Source organism: Globicephala melas, chromosome 17, assembly GCF_963455315.2.
Source record: "Globicephala melas chromosome 17, mGloMel1.2, whole genome shotgun sequence".
Classification (NCBI taxonomy): Eukaryota; Metazoa; Chordata; class Mammalia; order Artiodactyla; family Delphinidae; genus Globicephala; species Globicephala melas.
Window position 1 is genome coordinate 10,760,162 of NC_083330.1, and position 19,172 is coordinate 10,779,333.

The window sequence follows — 19,172 nt, forward strand, 5'->3', positions numbered from 1 at the left end:
GACAATCAATATAATCCCTTATATTAACGGCTAAATAAGAAAAGATCTCGTGATCATATCAACTGATGCGAATAAATAATTTGACAAAATCAAAAGCTATTCATGATAAAAAAAAAACTCCTAGAAAAATAAAAATAGTGGAGAACTTCCTCATCTTCATTCAGAGCATCTAAGAGATACATACAGCTAACATTACACTTAATGGTAAAAGACTGAATGCTTTCTTCCCAAGATAAGGAACAAAGCAAGAATATCTGCTCTAACCTCTCTTCTTCAACATAATGCTGGAAGGGCTAGCTACTGCATTAAAGTCAAGAAAATAAAATAAAAGCCATACAAATCAAGATAAAAAGAAAAAAAAACTGTACCTATTTGCAGATGACATAATTATCTACATAGGAAATTCGAAGATATCTACAAAAAACTCTTAGAACTAATAAGTGAGTTCAGAAGGTCACAAGATAAAAGATCAACATATTAAAATCAACTGCATCTCTATATACTAGCATTAAACATGTGGACACTAAAATTTAAAATATAATACCACTTTTAATTTGCTAATAAAAATGAAACATTTTAGGTATAAATCTGCCAAAACATTTACAGAAGTTGAATGCTGAAAACTACGCAACACTGGTGAAGAAATCAAAGAAGATCTAAATAACAGAGAGATAGACCATGTTCATGAAGAAGACTCAACATAGTAAAGATGTCAGTTATCCCCAAATTCATATAAAGATTCAATGCAATTCCTACCAATATCTGAACAAGAGTTTTTGTAGCTATAGAGAAGATTATTCTAAAATTTATATAGGAAGGCAAAGGAATTAGAATAGCTAAAACAATTTTGAGTGAGAAAAATAAAGTGGGAGGGGTCAGTCGACCTGATTTTAAGACTTGTTAATAGCTGCAGTAATTAAGACTATATCGTGTTGGTGGAGGAATAGACACATAGAATAAGGGAAAAGAATAGAACACCCAGAAATAGACCCACACAAATATGCCCAGCTGATTTTTGACAAAGATGCAAAAGCAATTCAATGGAAGGAGGCTGGAAGGTACTGGAACAAATGAACATAGGTTAACCAAAACCAAACAACAAAAAAAAAACCTTTCTCAACCTAAGTCTCACACCTTATACAAAACTTAATTCACAATGGATCATGAAATTTAATGTATAATCTATAAAGCCATAAATACTTTACAAAAAAGTGTTGGAGAAAATCTTTGTGATTTAGGACCAGACAAAGAGTTTCTAGGCCAATACCAAAGCACAATCCAAAAAGGAAAAAATGATAAACTGAACTTCATCAAAAATAAAAACTTGTGTTCTGTGAAATATCTTAAGAGGATGAAAAGATAAGCAAAATATGGGAGAAAATATTTGCAAACCACATATCCAACAAAGGACTAGTGTCTAGAATATATAAAGAACTCTCAAACTCAACAGTAAAAAACCAAATAATCTAATTACAAAATAGGCAAAACACATGAACAGATATTTCACCAAAGAAGTTATTCAGATAGAAAATTAACACATGAAAAGATGTTCAAAACCACTTGCCGTTAAATAAATGCAAGTTAAACCCAAAGTGAGATATTACTACACACTCATTGGAATGGATAAATAAGAAATGGTGACGATACCAAGTGGTAGAAAGGATGTGGAGAACTGAAGAAAGATTGCCGGAGGTCATGTAAAATGGTCGAGCCATTCTAGGAAACGGTTTGGCAGATTCTTAAAAAAACTAAATATGTAAATATAATGTGACCCAGCGATTGTAACCCTGGATATTCTACAAAATGAAGACTACGTTGACACCAAAACCTATAATGAATGTTTATAGCAACTTTATTCCTCATAGCCCCAAACTGTAAGTAATCCAGGTGTCCTTCAACGAGTGACTGGTTAAACACACTATAGTTTATCTACATCATGGAAGACCACTGTGCAGCAAAAAAGAATGGACTATTGATACAGACACATTGGAGGACAGAGGAAACAAAAAGTGCCCACTGAACTGAGAAGCCATCTTGGGACCGAAAAACGAGGTAGGCAGCTGCATGTAATTAATGGGTCAGCTTATTACAGGGTTACTTACTCACCGGTGGATGGGGCAAACAGTGATGTGGAAGCATTCACAGCTGCATTCTGTACTGCCCCAGGGCCACTGGGACAATTTTATAGTTAACCTAGGGCATGGGGTTACATGCTTGGAAATAGGGTGTGTATTCCTAAGTCAAGATTTATGAATGAGTAACTAGTCTTGTGGGCCCTGGGAATATGTCAGTGAAGGTCGTCATCATTGTTTGGGGACTAACAGAGCATACAGGCCACCTGGTCCTAATGATTATTAAACAATATCTATTAACTACAAAGCCCTCGACAACAGAAAAATGATTCACTGAACAGTACAGTCCTGCGTAGGGTCAGTGGAAATACAGGAGGAGCTGTATGGACCCAAGGTGGTGTCAGTTATGCTAACAGCCCTACAATGCAACAACCTGGATGAGTCTCCAGAGCATTATACGAAAAGAAAAAAGCCATCTCAGTTACAAACCGTATGCTTCCACTTATATAACAGTCTTTAAAATGAGAAAACTATAGTCATCAACAACAGATTGATGGGGACGCAGTTAAGGAGACCCCGTCAACGAGAGGGTGAAAGGCAGGTGGATGTGGCTATAAAGGGCAACATGAGAGAGCATGTGGTGATGGAAATGCTCTGTATCTTGACTGCATGGACGTGGATCTCCTGGTTGTCATCTTGTACCTTAGTTTTGCAAGTGTGACCTTGGGGAAAACTGGCTAAAGGATACACAGGATCTCTCTGCACTGTTTTCTCGCAACTGCATGTGAATCTATGCTTATCGCAAAATAAAAAGTTTGTTTAAAAACATAATAAACCCCTCCCCCCAGAAAGGACACTACAATTTAAACAAATAGAGTTTATGTTTTACAATCTCCAAAGACCAAAGAAAATCAGGAACTTAAAATCATAGTAATGAATATTAAAGAATTTTACATGTATATCATTTTAACGAAGCACTGATACTCACCACATCAATTCAAGACAACTATCCTGCAGTGTCTTTCGGGGTTTGCAATTATGGGGTGATAGAAAATGTGCTTTTGTGTTAATTTGAGGCAATGATTTAGAGTTCCAATCTAAACTTTTTTAGAGCCTGTGTTCCAGCCATTAAGTTAGATAATTGGCTGAGTCATGATAGCAAATGAATAAAAAATAGCTCAGGTATAATCATGTTTTAAATATATACAGGGGGAAACCTTCAAGTTGGCGGAGGAGTAAGACATGGAGATCACCTTCCTGCCCACAAATACATCAGAAATACATCTACGTGTGGAACAACTCCTACAGAACACCTACTGAATGCTGGCCGAAGACCTCAGACTTCCCAAAAGGCAAGAAACTCCCCACGTACCTGGGTAGGGCAGAAGAAAAAAGAGAGACAAAAGGATAGGGACGGGACCTGCCCCTCTGGGAGGGAGCTGTGAAGGAGAAAAAGTTTCCACACACTAGGAAGCCCCTTCACTGGAGGAGACAGCGGTGGGGGGGTGGGGGGGGGTGGGGGGGTGGGCGGGGGGGTAAGCTTTGGAGCCACGGAGGAGAGCGCAGCAACAGGGGTGCAGAGGGAAAAGTGGAGAGATTCCCGCGCAGAGGATTGGTGCTGACCAGCACTCACCAGCCCGAGAGTCTCGTCTGCTCACCCACCAGGGCAGTAGGGGGTTGGGAGCTGAGGCTCGGGCTTCGAAGGTCAGACCCCATGGAGAGGACTGGGGTTGGCTGCGTGAACACAGCTGAAGGGGGCTAGTGCGCCACAGCTAGCCGGGAGGGAGTCCGGGAAAAGGTCTGAAACTGCCGAAGAGGCAAGAGACCATTGTTTCGGGTGTGCGAGGAGAGGGGCTTCAGAGCACCACCTAAATGAGCTCCAGAGACCAGAGCAGGCCACGGCTATCAGCGCAGACTCCAGAGACGGGCATGAGACGCTAAGGCTGCTGCTGCCGCCACCAAGAAGCCTGTGTGCGAGCACAGGTCACTATCCACACCTCCCCTCCCGGGAGCCTGTGCAGCCCGCCACTGCCAGGGTCCCGGGATCCAGGGACAACTTACCCGGGAGAACGCACGGCGCGCCTCAGGCTGGTGCAACGTCACGCCGGCCTCTGCCACCACAGGCCCGCCCCACACTCTGTGCCCCTCCCTCCCCCCGGCCTGAGTGAGCCACAGCCCCCGAATCAGCTGCTCCTTTAACCCCGTCCTGTCTGAGCAAAGAACAGACGCCCTCCGGTGACCTACACGCAGAGGCGGGGCCAAATCCAAAGCTGAACCCCAGGAGCTGTGAGAACAAAGAAGAGAAAGGGAAATCTCTCCCAGCAGCCTCGGGGCAGCGGATTAAATCTTCACAATCAACTTGATGCACCTGCATCTGTGGACTACCTGAATAGACAACGAATCATCCCAAACTGAGGTGGTGGACTTTGTGAGCAACTGTAGACTTGGGGTTTGCTTTCTGCATCTCATTTGTTTCTGGTTTTCTGTTTATCTTAGTTTAGTATTTAGAGTTTATTATCACTGGTAGATTTGTTTATTGATTTGGTTGCTTTCTTCCTTTTGCTTTTTTATATATAGATATTTTTTCTTTTTTCTCTTTTTGTGAGTGTGCATGTTTCTTTGTGTGATTCTGTCTGTATTCTTTGCTTTTAGCATTTGTCCTAGGGTTCTGTCGGTCTGTTTTGTTTTGGTTTTTTTTGTATAGTTTTTAGGGTTTGTTATCATTGGTGAATTTGTTGTTTGGTTTTGTCCCTCTCTTCTTTCCTTCTCTTTCTTTTTCTTTTATACTTCTTTTCTATTTTTAATAATTTTTAAAATTTTAATACCTTTATTTTATATTTTTCTTTCCTTCTTTCTTTTTTTCTCCCTTTTCTTCTGAGCCGTGTGGCAGACAGAGTCTTGGTGCTCCAGCCGGGTGTCAGGCCTGTGCCTCTGAGGTGGCAGAGCCAAGTTCAGGACATTGGTCCACCAGAGGCCTCCTGGCTCCACGTAATATCAAACAGCAAAAGCTCTCCAAGAGATCTCCATCTCAACACTAAGACCCAGATCCACTCAACAACCAGCAAGCTACACTGCTGGATACCCTATGGCAAACAACTAGCAAGACAGGAACACAACCCCACCCATTAGCAGAGAGGCTGCCTTAAATCATAATAGGGTCACAAACACCCCAAAACACACCACTGCATGCGGTCCTGCCCACCAGAAAGACAAGATCCAGCCTCATCCACCAGAACACAGGCACCAGTCCCCTCCACCAGGAAGCCTAAACAACCCACTGAACCAATCTTAGCCACTGGGGGCAGACACCAAAAACAATGGGAACTATGAACCTGCAGCCTGTGAAAAGGAAACCCCAAACACAGTAAGTTAAGCACAATGAGAAGACAGAGAGACAACAGCAGATGAAGGAGCAAGGTAAAAACCCACCAGACCTAACAAATGAAGAGGAAATAGGCAGTCTACCTGAAAAAGAATTCAGAGTAATGATAGCAAATATGATCCAAAATCTTGGAATTAGAATAGAGAAAATACAAGAAATGTTTAACAAAGACATAGAAGAACTAAAGAGCAAACAAACAATAATGAACACAATAAATGAAATTAAAAATTCTCAAGAAGGAATCAATAGCAGAAAAACTGAGGCAGAAGAACGGATAAGTGACCTGGAAGATAAAATAGTGGAAATAACTACTACAGAGCAGAATAAAGAAAAAAGAATGAAAAGAGTTGAGGACAGTCTCAGAGACCTCTGGGACATTAAATGCACCAACGTTCGAATTATAGAGGGTCCCAGAAAAAGAAGAGAAAAAGAAAGGGACTGAGAAAATATTTGAAGAGATTATAGTTGAAAACTTCCCTAATATGGGAAAGGAAATAGTCAATCAAGTCCAGGAAGCACAGAGGGTCCCATACAGGATAAATCCAAGGAGAAACACACCAAGACACATATTAACCAAACTATCAAAAATTAAATTCAAAGAAAAAATATTAAAAGCAGCAAGGAAAAAGCAGCAAATAACAAACAAGGGAATCCCCATAAGATTAACAGCTGATCTTTCAGAAGAAACTCTGCAAGCCAGAAGGGAGTGGCAGGACATATTTAAAGTGATGAAACGGAAAAACCTACAACCAAGATTACTCTATCAGCAAGGATCTCATTCAGACTTGATGGAGAAATTAAAACCTTTACAGACAAGCAAAAGCTAAGAGAATTCAGCACCACCAAACCAGCTTTACAACAAATGCTAAAGGAATTTCTCTAGGCAGGAAACACAAGAGAAGGAAAAGACCTACAATAACAAACCCAAAACAATTAAGAAAATGGTAATAGGGACATACATATCGATAACTACCTTAAATGGAAATGGATTAAATGCTCCAACCAAAAGACACAGACTGGCTAAATGGATACAAAAACAAGACCCATATATATGCTATCTACAAGAGACCCACTTCAGACCTAGGGACACATACAGACTGAAAGTGAGGCGATGGAAAAAGATATTCCATGCAAACGGAAATCAAAAGAAAGGTGGAGTAGCAATTCTCATCTGAGACAAAATAGACTTTAAAATAAAGACTATTACAAGAGACAAGGATACTACATAATGATCAAGGGATCAATCCAAGAAGATATAACAATTGTAAATATTTATGCACCCAACATAGGAGCACCTCAATACAAATGCTAACAGTCATAAAAGAGGAAGTTGACAGTAACACAATCATACTAGGGGACTTTAACACCCAATTTCATCAATGGACAGGTCATTCAAAATGAAAATAAATAAGGAAACACAAGTTTTAAATGATACATTAAACATGATGGACTTAATTGATATTTATAGGACATTCCATCCAAAAACAACAGAATATACTTTCTTCTCAAGTGCTCATGGAACATTCTCTGGGATAGATCATATCGTGGGTCACAAATCAAGCCTTGGTAAATTTCAGAAAATTGAAATCATCAAATACCTTTTCTGACCACAATGCTATGAGACTAGATATCAATTATAGGAAAAAATCTGTAAAAAATACAAACACATGGAGGCTAAACAATATGCTACTAAATAACCAAGAGATCACTGAAGAAATCAAAGAGGAAATCAAAAAATACCTAGAAACAAATGACAATGAAAACACAACAACCCAAAACCTATGGGATGCAGCAAAAGAAGTTCTAAGAGGGAAGTTTATAGCAATACAATCCTACCTCAAGAAACAAGAAACATCTCAAATAAACAACCTAACCTTACACCTAAAGCAATTAGAAAAAGAAGAACAAAAAAAACCCAAAGTTAGCAGAAGGAAAGAAATCATAAAGATCAGATCAGAAATAAATGAAAAAGAAATGAAGGAAACAATTGCAAAATCAATAAAACAAAAAGCTGGTCTTTGAGAAGATAAACAAAATTGATAAACCATTAGCCAGACTCATCAAGAAAAAAAGGGGGAAGACTCAAATCAAATAGAATTAGAAATAAAAAAGGAGAAGTAACAACTGACCCTGCAGAAATACAAAGGATCTTGAGAGATTAGTACAAGGAACTGTATGCCAATAAAATGGACAACCTGGAAGCAATGGACAAATTCTTAGAAAAGTACTACCTTCCAAGACTGAACCAGGAAGAAGTAGAAAATATAAACAGACCAATCACAAGCACTGATATTGAGACTGTGATTAAAAATCTTCCAACAAACCAAAGCCCAGGACCAGACGGCTTCATGGGTGAATTCTATCAAACATTTAGAGAAAAGCTAACACCTATTCTTCTCAAACTCTTGCAAAATATAGCAGAGGGAGGAACACTCCCAAACTCATTGTATGAGGCCACCATCACCCTGACACCAACACTAGACAAAGATGTCACAAAGAAAGAAAACTACAGGCCAATATCACTGATGAACATAGATGCAAAAATCCTCAACAAAATACTAGCAAACAGAATCCAACAGCACATTAAAAGGATCACACACCATGATCAAGTGGAGTATATCCCAGGAATGCAAGGATTCTTCAATATACACAAATCAATCAATGTGATAAACCATATTAACAAATTGAAGGGGAAAAACCATATGATCATCTCAATAGATGCAGAGAAAGCTTTTGACAAAATTCAACACCAATTTATGACAAAAACCCTCCAGAAAGTAGACATAGAGGGAACTTACCTCACCATAATAAAGGCCATATATGATAAACCCACAGCCAACATCGTTCTCAATGGTGAAAAACTGAAAGCATTTCCTCTAAGATCAGGAAGAAGACAAGGTTGTCCATTCTCACCACTATTATTCAACATAGTTTTGGAAGTTTTAGCCACAGCAGTCAGAGAAGAAAAAGAAATAAAAGGAATCCAAATCGGAAAAGAAGTAAAGCTGTCACTGTTTGCAGATGACATGATACTATACATAGAGAATCCTAAAGATGCTACCAGAAAACTACTAGAGCTAATCCATGAATTTGGTAAAGTAGCAGGATACAAAATTAATGCACAGAAATCTCTTGCATTCCTGTACACTAATGATGAAAAATCTGAAAGAGAAATTAAGGAAACACTCCCATTTACCATTGCAACAAAAAGAATAAAATACCTAGGAATAAACCTACCTAAGGAGACAAAAGACCCGTATGCAGAAAACTATAAGACACTGATGAAAGAAATTAAAGATGATACAAGCAGATGGAGAGATGTTAAATATGTCTCCCTTAAATCTCGTTTTATTTAACATTTTGAAATGTTAGTAAAAGAAAAAGTTATAAATAGTAATATATTTAGATACAAGTATTCCCCTGAAAAGTTGTATATGTGGTTTTATGCAATTATTTCCATTAAAAGTCTTTTATTTAAGAAAACAAGCTTAATTGCATCATGTGCTTAGCATACAACTCACTTTTATTAAAAGTCCTGTCCATTGATAAAAACTGTCATAAACAAGGCATTTCATAATCATCAGCCAGTTAGAAATATATAATCACCACCTAAATTAGATACATAGTTTCAGTGGGAATTAATCAGTTTATAACCATGCACACTTTTCAAGTCAAAATATTTGATGAATTCTTAGCATGTGTCACAAACTCGGGTCTGATACAGCCCCTTCTGGTTTCATATTACGTTTTGCTTTTCCCCCTTTCTCATGGGAAAGGCAACAGATCTTATTTCTGTCACATTCTTTCTTTGCTTTGTATTAGCTTTTTCCTCCTAAAAGAATGTATATAGTTTTTCCTTCTAAATTTTGTACTTCATTTATCATATCACTTTTCTGTACTCTGACAGAGTCCTGCAAATAAAGGGTAATGATGGTATTTATAGACATCCAGGATAAAATGGAATCACACCTGAAACGTTTCTGCTCAACTTCCCATGAAAATACCCATGAAGATATCACAAAAGACAAAACTGGCAACTGCATTAGACACTAGCTATAAGAGAAGATGACATATAAAGTCCAGGTGGAATGTGCACTAATTGCAATGCTGATTAAGACGACTTTATCAACACAGTTCTGGACTATAGACCATCATGTATTCTACCCTCTGAATAAAGCAGAACAGTTCATTTCGAAGGAGTTGGGGGAAACCAATTTTGACACGCCTCCAGATTGTTCAAAGAACTGGAAACTATGTCCGCCTATCTAGATGGGTCAGAAAATCCTATGACTGAATCAGAAGGTCCATCCTCAATCCAGGAGACCTGCATTAGAAGAATGACAACCAGCCATTGTAAATGCCACCAACTCCGAACTCTACGTTTAAATCTGAGAGGGAAAATAATCTAGCACAAGTTTGTAGTAAAGGAATTGAGACTATTCTACTCTTCTGTTAGAAGCTCCAGAAATAAATATAGATCTTCCTTTTCAATACATATAAGCAGAAAAGAAAAATTATCCACTTTGTAGCGGTACAATGCAAAGGAACCATTGCTCTGAAGGTTAAAAAGATCATATTTCTGACTCTTATTTTCTTAAAAAAAAAAGATGAAAATTTTAGAAGAAATTTGATTAATGTCCTCCAAAACTTACAGGAGAATATGGACCATGTAGAAAAAACGAAAAACCTAAATGAAAAAAAGTAATGAAAAAGATTTTAAGTGAGCTGGCTGAAGTATTCATGCAAATTTTAAACTGTAATAGCAGAGACTTAAGATACATAAAATTATAATATTAGGTTTAATTCAGAAATTTTTTTAAATAATTTGGAAAATTTGATTATGTATTAAGTACTGGATGATACTAAGAAATGTTAATGTTGTTATATGTGCATTACGAACATATAATCAATTTTCCATATTTTTAAGCAATGGAAAACAAAGTACAAAGAGGTGAGATGGCAGGATCCCTGGGATTTATTTTAAAAATACTTCAGCAAAAAAATGAAAATTAGAAAATGGACACACGCCGTGAGTGTAGTGAAATCCAAATTGTTGCAGACGAGTGGCAGGTGGTGCAAATGCAGATGCTGAGGTAGAGTTGGAGGACAGATGTTTCTCGGGGGGGTAATTCCTGTGAAAGGTAAAGGGGGAGGAAGCAGGATGAGTGACGGAAACCCGCGGAGCGCGCTACACACCTGACCCTGGGAGGGAAGAGGCAGGAAGAGACTGAGGTGCAAATCTGACAGTGCTGGCCAACTCAGTGGGGCGGCTTCCCTTCCAGATCGCGCGCGCGCACGCACACACACACACACACACACACACACACACACACACACACACACACACACACACACACACACACACACACACACACACACACACACACACACACACACACACACACACACACACACACACACACCACGCATGCGCACGGGGCCCTCGCCCCCTGCTGCGCTCACTCACTGGCTGGAGGCCGCCCGGAGCTGCATCTGGAGAGTCAGCTAACTGCTCTCCTCCAGCTCAAGTGCAAGTTCCCTCCAGGAGATGGAGATATGAAGGGCTCACCTCCTTGGCTACATCACTGGTACATAAGCTAGGACATGTGACTGTACTAGATATTTTTTAATATTTTAGAAGTTTTCATTAAAAATGTTCAAAAACAACAGCAGAACCGAAAGGTACTTTGGAGGCTAGAAAGCATACACTTGACACTGCAGAAAATCAAATCAATGATAGAAGACGAACATGGGATACTCAACCAGAATACAGAAAAAAACAATGAAACACAGAGGAAGCTTTGAGAGAAGATAATTGCTTTAAAGCACAGAAAACTGAAAGAAAGGATGTGTGCGACGACACAGAAATGATCATCCTAGGTATTCATAGCCTTCATATCTCATTTGAAGAATTTACAAGCCAAAGAGCGATCTGAGCCCCAGGAAAAATGAATGAAAAAAGCACACTCAGAGTACAGTGAAACTTGCCTTTTGATGTTGTTTTTATAAAGAAAATATAGCTCATTTATTTCTTTAAAATTATCTTCCCTTTCTCACAATTCACTGTGTAGTAAATTTAGTCCAATCTGGTGAAAACCCGAATCTGATTCACTAAGTTGAACAGTCTTTTTTAGTTTTGATTCAGTTAGTTTGGAACAGATTCTTTTCAGATTCCTCCGCAGCCCACCCCTCCACCTGCTCGATCAGCAGGGGCCTCCTCTGTTCCCACAGCTGACGAGGGCTCTGGGGATCCACCTTGTTTCCTGTCGTTCCTTCAGGATCTGGAGGGATCACCTTTGCTTGGTGGTTATTACTCTACAGGGAACGTGCTGAAATCAGGGGCCAAAGAGTGCAGGGTTCGATTTCTCTTGGCTTCCCGGGACCTCTGGTTCTCTCTGCCTGCTTGGGTCTCATCTCAGCCAGATCCCCCAGATTCCTCAGCCTGCTGCGGGTCCCCTCTCCCCTTGCCCAGGGTCTCAAGTCAGTTACCTTCTGACTGCCCGTCCCCACAGACCTGTAGGAATTCCGGGTTCCACCCATGCTTGGCAGGAGCTCTGGCCGTGTGCCATCTGCACAAACCATGCCACTGACTTCTCTGCAATGAAGTGTGTCATTTGTCATCCACCTGTTAGGCAGGGTCCCGCCAGCGTCCCCAGGAATGCCCTGTCCTCCGCATTCTCCTCCCTCTGCCCGGCACACCCCCTGCGGTGGACACACATGTGCTCTCTGCCTTACTTCCCTTTCCCTGAACAAAGAGGAACCCTGAGGGCATCGTGTCTGGCAACTTACAAAGAAACCAAAATAAGGTTCTTCTCAGCCTTCTCCTTCTCAACCCAAACAGGAGCAAATTTTTGATCAAAGAATTAGATATGAAGCTGTCCTAGGTGCAAAAACAACAGGGACATGCTCAGATAAGGGAGGACTTGGAAAGTGAGCACCCTTCCCCCAGGCAACCGGAATAAATATACCAGTGCACCCATAAGATGCCTGTAAATCAAGAATGGCAAAGTCAGAGTACCTACGACGTGAGCCCTGGCATAGATTAAATATGTACTGTAAGCTATAAATGGCTATTGTAAATATATAACACCATAGAATACAAGTGTCCAAGTCTCTTTTCAAAGTAAGATATATTCATTATATAATAATGTGATGGAACTATCATCCCAGATAAAATTTTAAAAGCTTGTGAAGGGGTTGAGGTAGCAGGGAGATGAGCCTAATTGCCTCACAACCTATGAAGAAAGTTTTTACTTCTGTGAAAAGAAATGTAGGCAACTTTTACTTTCTCAAAAAAGAACTCAGATTCAGAAACAAGCAGTTAAGGGTTACTGGATCAGTAAGTTGGAATGTCTTAAAGATATATATTTAAGTATATTGGTAGGCTGGCTTGCCAAAGTCTATTCACTGATGTAAGCTGGTGTTGATTGGTTTTGGGGACTACTTGTTGCCATGGTTACTGAACAATCAGTTTCTTCCTAAGTTCGCAGGAACTGTTTTATTTTGCTTCTCTTTCAGTCTTCATTCAGGCAAAACTGCATGAGAGATTATCAGTGATTGGTCAGGTCTTCACCACAGGTAAAGAATTCTTGAAGATAAGCCTGTGTTTAGAGACATCTGGTTTTTAGTTTGAGAGTTGATCAGTGTGATTTCTTCAGCTTTTTGCTTGAATCACTTGTAGAATCACCTGTCAGCACAATGACTGCCCAGAAGCATTTAAGATTCTATGCAACAGACATTGAACAATAATGAGGCGAATAAGAAGTTTCTTATTTTTAAAAAGAGGGGCAAAGATAAGTTCCAACAATTTCTTGTGTCTACGTGAAATAGCCAGATTGGCTTTTCTTTAGCTTAGCAATCAGTTGTTTCTTCTCCTGGGGTGTGTTAATTCAGGCAGCAATGGTACAGAGCCCTCCCTAGTTGGCGAAAAGAAAATCCATGGATATTTTATTATCCATAACTGCTTTAGTTAGTGAATTTAAACTGGTCTGTTATATCTTTCGGCCATACTGTTTACTATGTCAGTCAATATGAGGGAACACAGTTTTGATGACCACCTCATTTGTTCATCTCCTTAGGACGGAGTCCCTGTCATCAGGAGTCTTTTCCCAAAAAAGGCAGCGGGTGAGAGGAGGGTCTTACCCTTTGGACTCTCTGTAGAGAGGTATAGTGCTTTGAGGGTGTTGTGTAGTCACATCTCTGGAAGAACTTAACTCAAGGGTTGACAAACTATGGCCTGTAGGCCAAATCCAGACCACAAGCTAAGAATGGTTTTTACATTCTTAAAAGATGTTAAAACAAAACAAAGAAGAATATATGACAGAGACTGTGTCTTCCCTTTACAGAAAGTATTTGCTAGCTCCTGGCCTAACTAATAGCCATATTTTTTGTTTGTTTGTTTTTTATTTTATTTATTTATTTTGGCTTCACTGGGTCTTAGTTGCGGCATGTGGGCTTCTTAGTTGCGGCATGCATGTGGGATCTAGTTCCCCTACCAGGGATCAAACCCTGGCCCCCTGTATTGGGAGCTCAGAGTCTTACCCACTGGACCACCAGGGAAGTCCCAATGCAAAGACGTTTTACTTAAAGCCTGGACTTAGGCAAGTTATTGTTATCAGTAAGGGAAACATTGTAAACTAAGTTAGAAGTGCAATAACTTTAAACTAGGAAAGAAGTATGAGGGAAATGATAATAAACAAGAGTATGCAAAGATGAGTGTGACATATAGAAGAATCTTGCTCCGATGGTCTTGGGCAGAAGCTTTCTGCTTCATGTGAGTCCCAGCTTGTTCCTGTGTCAGCCACCAAGCTCTGAGGATCATTCACTTCTGGTGACTCTGGAGAACTTCTGTTTAGGCTCTCATGGTTGTAACATTCCATGTCAGTTAAATTCCTTTCAGTTTTCCAGAAGTTTGGAAGTCGTGGAGACAGATTTCTGAGTAAAGAGCAAAGCCTTGCATAATTTAAATACATGGATAACTTTCAGCTAAATGTGCCCCATCTAACTGGACCAGTAAGCTGGAATGTCTAAGTAGGAAACACAAAAAAGCCAATAGCATTTTAGCCATTGTGGGTGTCATGGTTTGCAACAAAAAAATGCTTGGATTCATTCAGAAAAAAACAAGTTTACTATTATTACTACATATTTAGAACCCATAGAGGAAGGCAACTGCCTAAAATCTACTTGGAAGTATCCAAACGGTGCCTTAGGCATGGAACCAGTCCATGCTCTACCTCTATAGCGTTTCCAGATTAATTTAGCTACAGACAGAGCATGAACTGCCTGTGACCTCCGCTATCCTACAGAAGTGTGCCAATCAGTGTTTAATACTGTAGCAAATTTGTCCTTTTGTGATGTTTTGTTTCGTGGAGGGTTTTTTCAAGTGTATGTGTGAGATTTTATTTGGTGCTTCCAGGTGGTTATTCAGGTTTCGCCAGATCGTAAAGGCTTAGGGATTTTTAGTTTTTAGTTTTTAAATTTTAAACAGTTATGTTCTCTCAGTCTTCTTTTTTCTAGCCTATTCTCTTAAATATTTTACCAACTAAGGGGTCAACAATGAATTGATGAGTTGGTATAGATCTTTAAGTTCAGGATAATGTGTCTAGTAAAGTCCTGAATTCTCTAGGAAATTCTGCCTGTCCTCTTGGAGTTTAGGAAACCGCTTAATTATAGCCATTAACTTGCCTCTAAGAGAGCATTTTAATTCAGCTTCTGTAGATCTGCATTCTGTCAAGCAAGTTTACAATGTGAGGGTTCTTTCCTTATAAAACCTTGAAGAAAAGATAACTTGGCTAGAAGATCAGGTATAGCTCAGTAGAAAACGAGAGAGATGCAGGGAGGGTAAGTTCCAGAAGGTTTCAAAGTTTTGGAGAAAGACTATCTCGAGTTAGAATTTTGTTTAGAAGATTTAGAATATCTATTCGAAAAGCTATTGACTATTTAGTGTTAATCGCTCCTCTTAAACATATTTACCGATTCTGACATTTCAAATATCAAATGTTATTTTGAAATTGGTATTTTAAGTCAAGTTTTAAAAATTTTAAAAGGGTTTGCTATTTACCAAGGCAAGTGCAATAGTTAAGATTATAGTGCAACTTTACATAGAAAATAGTTTTTCTAGAAGTTCAAGAATTTGACATAAACAGATCCATGATGAACTAGAAAAAGGAGCCGTGACGGTTGGTCAACAATATGTGTGCATCAATGATAACTCAGCTTGCAGACCAGGCAGAGGTGAGGAAGGGGCTACGTGATTGATAAAGGACCACAAATTGACAACACAAGGAGTACACATATGAAAGTTCTGTAGGGACCTACAAAGCTTGGCCACTCCCTTTTCCATAAATTTGTTGCTGGTTTAGTAGACCTCTAAAGCCAGGACCTACTTGGATTGGATTAGAGACACATTAGACAGATATCTCAATCCACTCTTATCCATACATTCAACAGAAACTCCAGGACAAAACAGAACCACACAAAACAAAACTTTGTATTTAGAAACAAAAGCGAAAACAAAGCAAGCAGCAGGAGAATAATCAGGTCAATGGAAAATATATTTATCAAATGGTATAACTCCAAAACAAAAAGTCTAGTTACCTTGTACGAAGACATAGGCTTAATTAGCAAATGTTGCACTTCCAAATCAAAGAGCTAATTACTGAATAAAGAAAAAAACGACACCTCATTACCTTATACAAAGAACTGAGTCTGATGGTCTTATGCAAAGATTCACTTGGCTACAGATCCTAGGAGAACAAAACGAGTTCAGCAACAAGGGCTCAGTGATACCAGTCAGAGCTCAGATCGTTGCTGGACTCACATCCCTGGCAGCAGATCTGAAGGATGAGTGGAGTCTGGGCACAAGGGCCCAAGTTAGTACACCTAAGGGCTGCCTGGGATGCTGCCACGCAGGGGTCTTCTAAATTATGACAGTGGCACTTTCAGAATTGTCAAAGAATAAGGAGGCCACCATTTAACTCCTAAAATAAGCACATTTGCACATACTGCTTACTGTAGTAAGGGAGAGCAACGCTGGCCAGACACGTTCTCTCTGAGCAGAGCAGAGTGCTAATCTTATTTGGGTTTTGGAGAAGCATGGAATCTGGGGACCGATGGGCTTTCAGAAGGGGGCTGGCATTGTCAGAAGTGTGGTTGCTCATGTGTGACTGCTGTTGACGGATTAGCCCTCAGTGGTGCGTTTTGTAGACCAAGTCTATCTCTACTTAGCTAAATTACAGAAGCAAGAGATTGACACTGATTGGTTGACTTGCAAAAGCATGTTCACTGAATTGAGTTGTCACTGATTAATTGAACAGGTTTAAAATACATTCTGGTAGCTACTTATTACCATGGTTACAGAGCAATCCATTTTTCTCTAAGTTTTTGGAAACTTTTAAAATTTTATTTTGAAGGAAGACTGTACTGGGTCTGATCCTCAGCTCTGTCACTTAATTTGCTTAATAGCTCTGTATTTAGGGAGATTACTAGATCACTCTAAATCCCAAGAAAATGAAATAACTGTGTCTACTTTGCGTGATTAGAAAACAATATGTTTAAAACACCTTGCATTTAGTTCACAGTCAATAAATAATAAATTTTATTTTATAATCTAAAATAGACAAACACAAAACCACTCACTACTACAGAGAACTTATTATGTGCCAGGTAGCTTTTCCAAGGGCTTTTACATATTTTACTCATTTGAACCTATAAGGTTCAAACTGGTATAGGTACTATATTGTCATTTCCCTCATTTTATTCAAAACAAATAAGAAAATGGAGACACAGGGCCATTAAGCAAAATGCTGTATGTCACACAGTAAGTGCTAGAGCTGAGATCTGAATTTAGGCATTCTGGCTGCAGAAACTTTTGTGTTTAACCACTATACCAAACTGCTAATCTAATGTACAATGAAGAAATATGTGGTAAATATGTATATATTATTTATAAGCGTGTATCTATGTATATAGATAAATTACCAGAGAATAATGAAGAGAGATCAAATTTTCAACAAATGTATTGGGGAAGATGGCACAGGTTAATTAGAGAACATCAATTACAAAATTTCTTCTTCCTTTAAGGGGAAACTAGGTAATTTGAACCAATCTTTCCATCTAGGACAATGAGGAAAGCTGGACAAAATTATAAAAAGAAATGTGCTTGAAGTCATGGAAAACTTTAAAAAGTAATGAAGAGAGGGAATTCGTTCAGTTCTGAGAGTTTGAAGCCTACATTTGTATATACCTCTGTAAAATTTAAAGTTATTCTTTTTTTTTTTGCGGTACTAGGGCCTCTCACTGTTGCGGCCTCTCCCGTTGCGGAGCACAGGCTCCGGACGCGCAGGCTCAGCAGCCATGGCTCACGGGCCCAGCCGCTCCGCGGCATGTGGGATCTTCCCGGACCGGGGCACGAACCCGTGTGCCGTGCACCGGCAGGCAGACTCTCAACCACTGTGCCACCAGGGAAGCCCTAAAGTTATTCATTTTTAAAGAGCAATAAAGTTTGTATAGGATAAAAAAAAAAAAAAAGTAATGAAGAACGACTGGGATGATGTTCAGGATAAGACTGATTTTAGAGAAGTGGTCTCAGCATTTAGGGCCATCTTTCCCTGGGGCTATTTGCTGACAAGCAAAAGAGGGTACCGAGAAGCTGAGCACTACTTTTCACAGCCCTGTGGGGTTAAAGGGGTAAGAGCTGATGAATCAGCCAACTAAAGATGGGGGCCTGGGAATCACCCATTCATTAGGTGGGAACCCAAGGTGCACCCGATGAGTAAAGGTGAATCAGGAGTAACTAACCCTCTCATGGACCTCATCTGAGCTTGTCATCTGCAGTTCCTAAAATCAGATTAAGATGATCCGGGATCACCAGTGCCCCCAGCACCTGGAATAAACAAGTGAAAATCCTCTCAGGAGGAAGATAACATCATCTTAGGTATCAACTCAGTACACTTTCAAATTCAACGTTTTAATATTAAAATAACCAGGCTCATGAGGAGATAACAAAATGAACATGGTGTCCTTTATAAAGTATTAGGGTGTCTGTGTCATATTCGAGAATAAACATTTCAACAGAGACCTGGAAGATTTGCAGAGAACTGGAAGCTGTGAAAAGTGACTTTGCAGATTAAAAGAAAAAAAAAAAAAGTAATTCCAAAAGAAGCTGAAATTAAAAACTCAATGAATGGAATATTAAACGCAGCTTAAGACATACAGGCCAGAAGAAATTATTCAGAATGAAACTCCGAGAGAGAAAAAGATGAAAAATACAGAATAAAAAGTATGAGACATGAAGTATACGGAGAGGAGCCTTAACATTTGTGTGATTAGAGTCCCAGAAAGACAGGAGAGAAACTGCCACAGAAACAATTTTGAAGAGGTAGTAGCTAATAATTTTCCAAAACTAAGAAGGACCACAACCCACAGATTTAAGGATCTCATCATATGCAAAGCTAGACAAAGTACACTAGAAAAGAAAAGAAAAGTACACTTGAACACATTATATTAGATCCAAAAGCAACTAGAAAATATAGCGAGGGAGAAAAAAAGATATATTACTTTCAAAAACCCCCAAACAAACAAAAATTAGATAAACAATTGAGTTCTCAAAAGAAATAGTGAAGCCAGAGGATAGCGTCAAGGTGATGAAATAAAATAACTGCAACCTAGAATTACATGTCAACTAAAATATGTTCCGTCAATTAAAGTTTGCAACACAT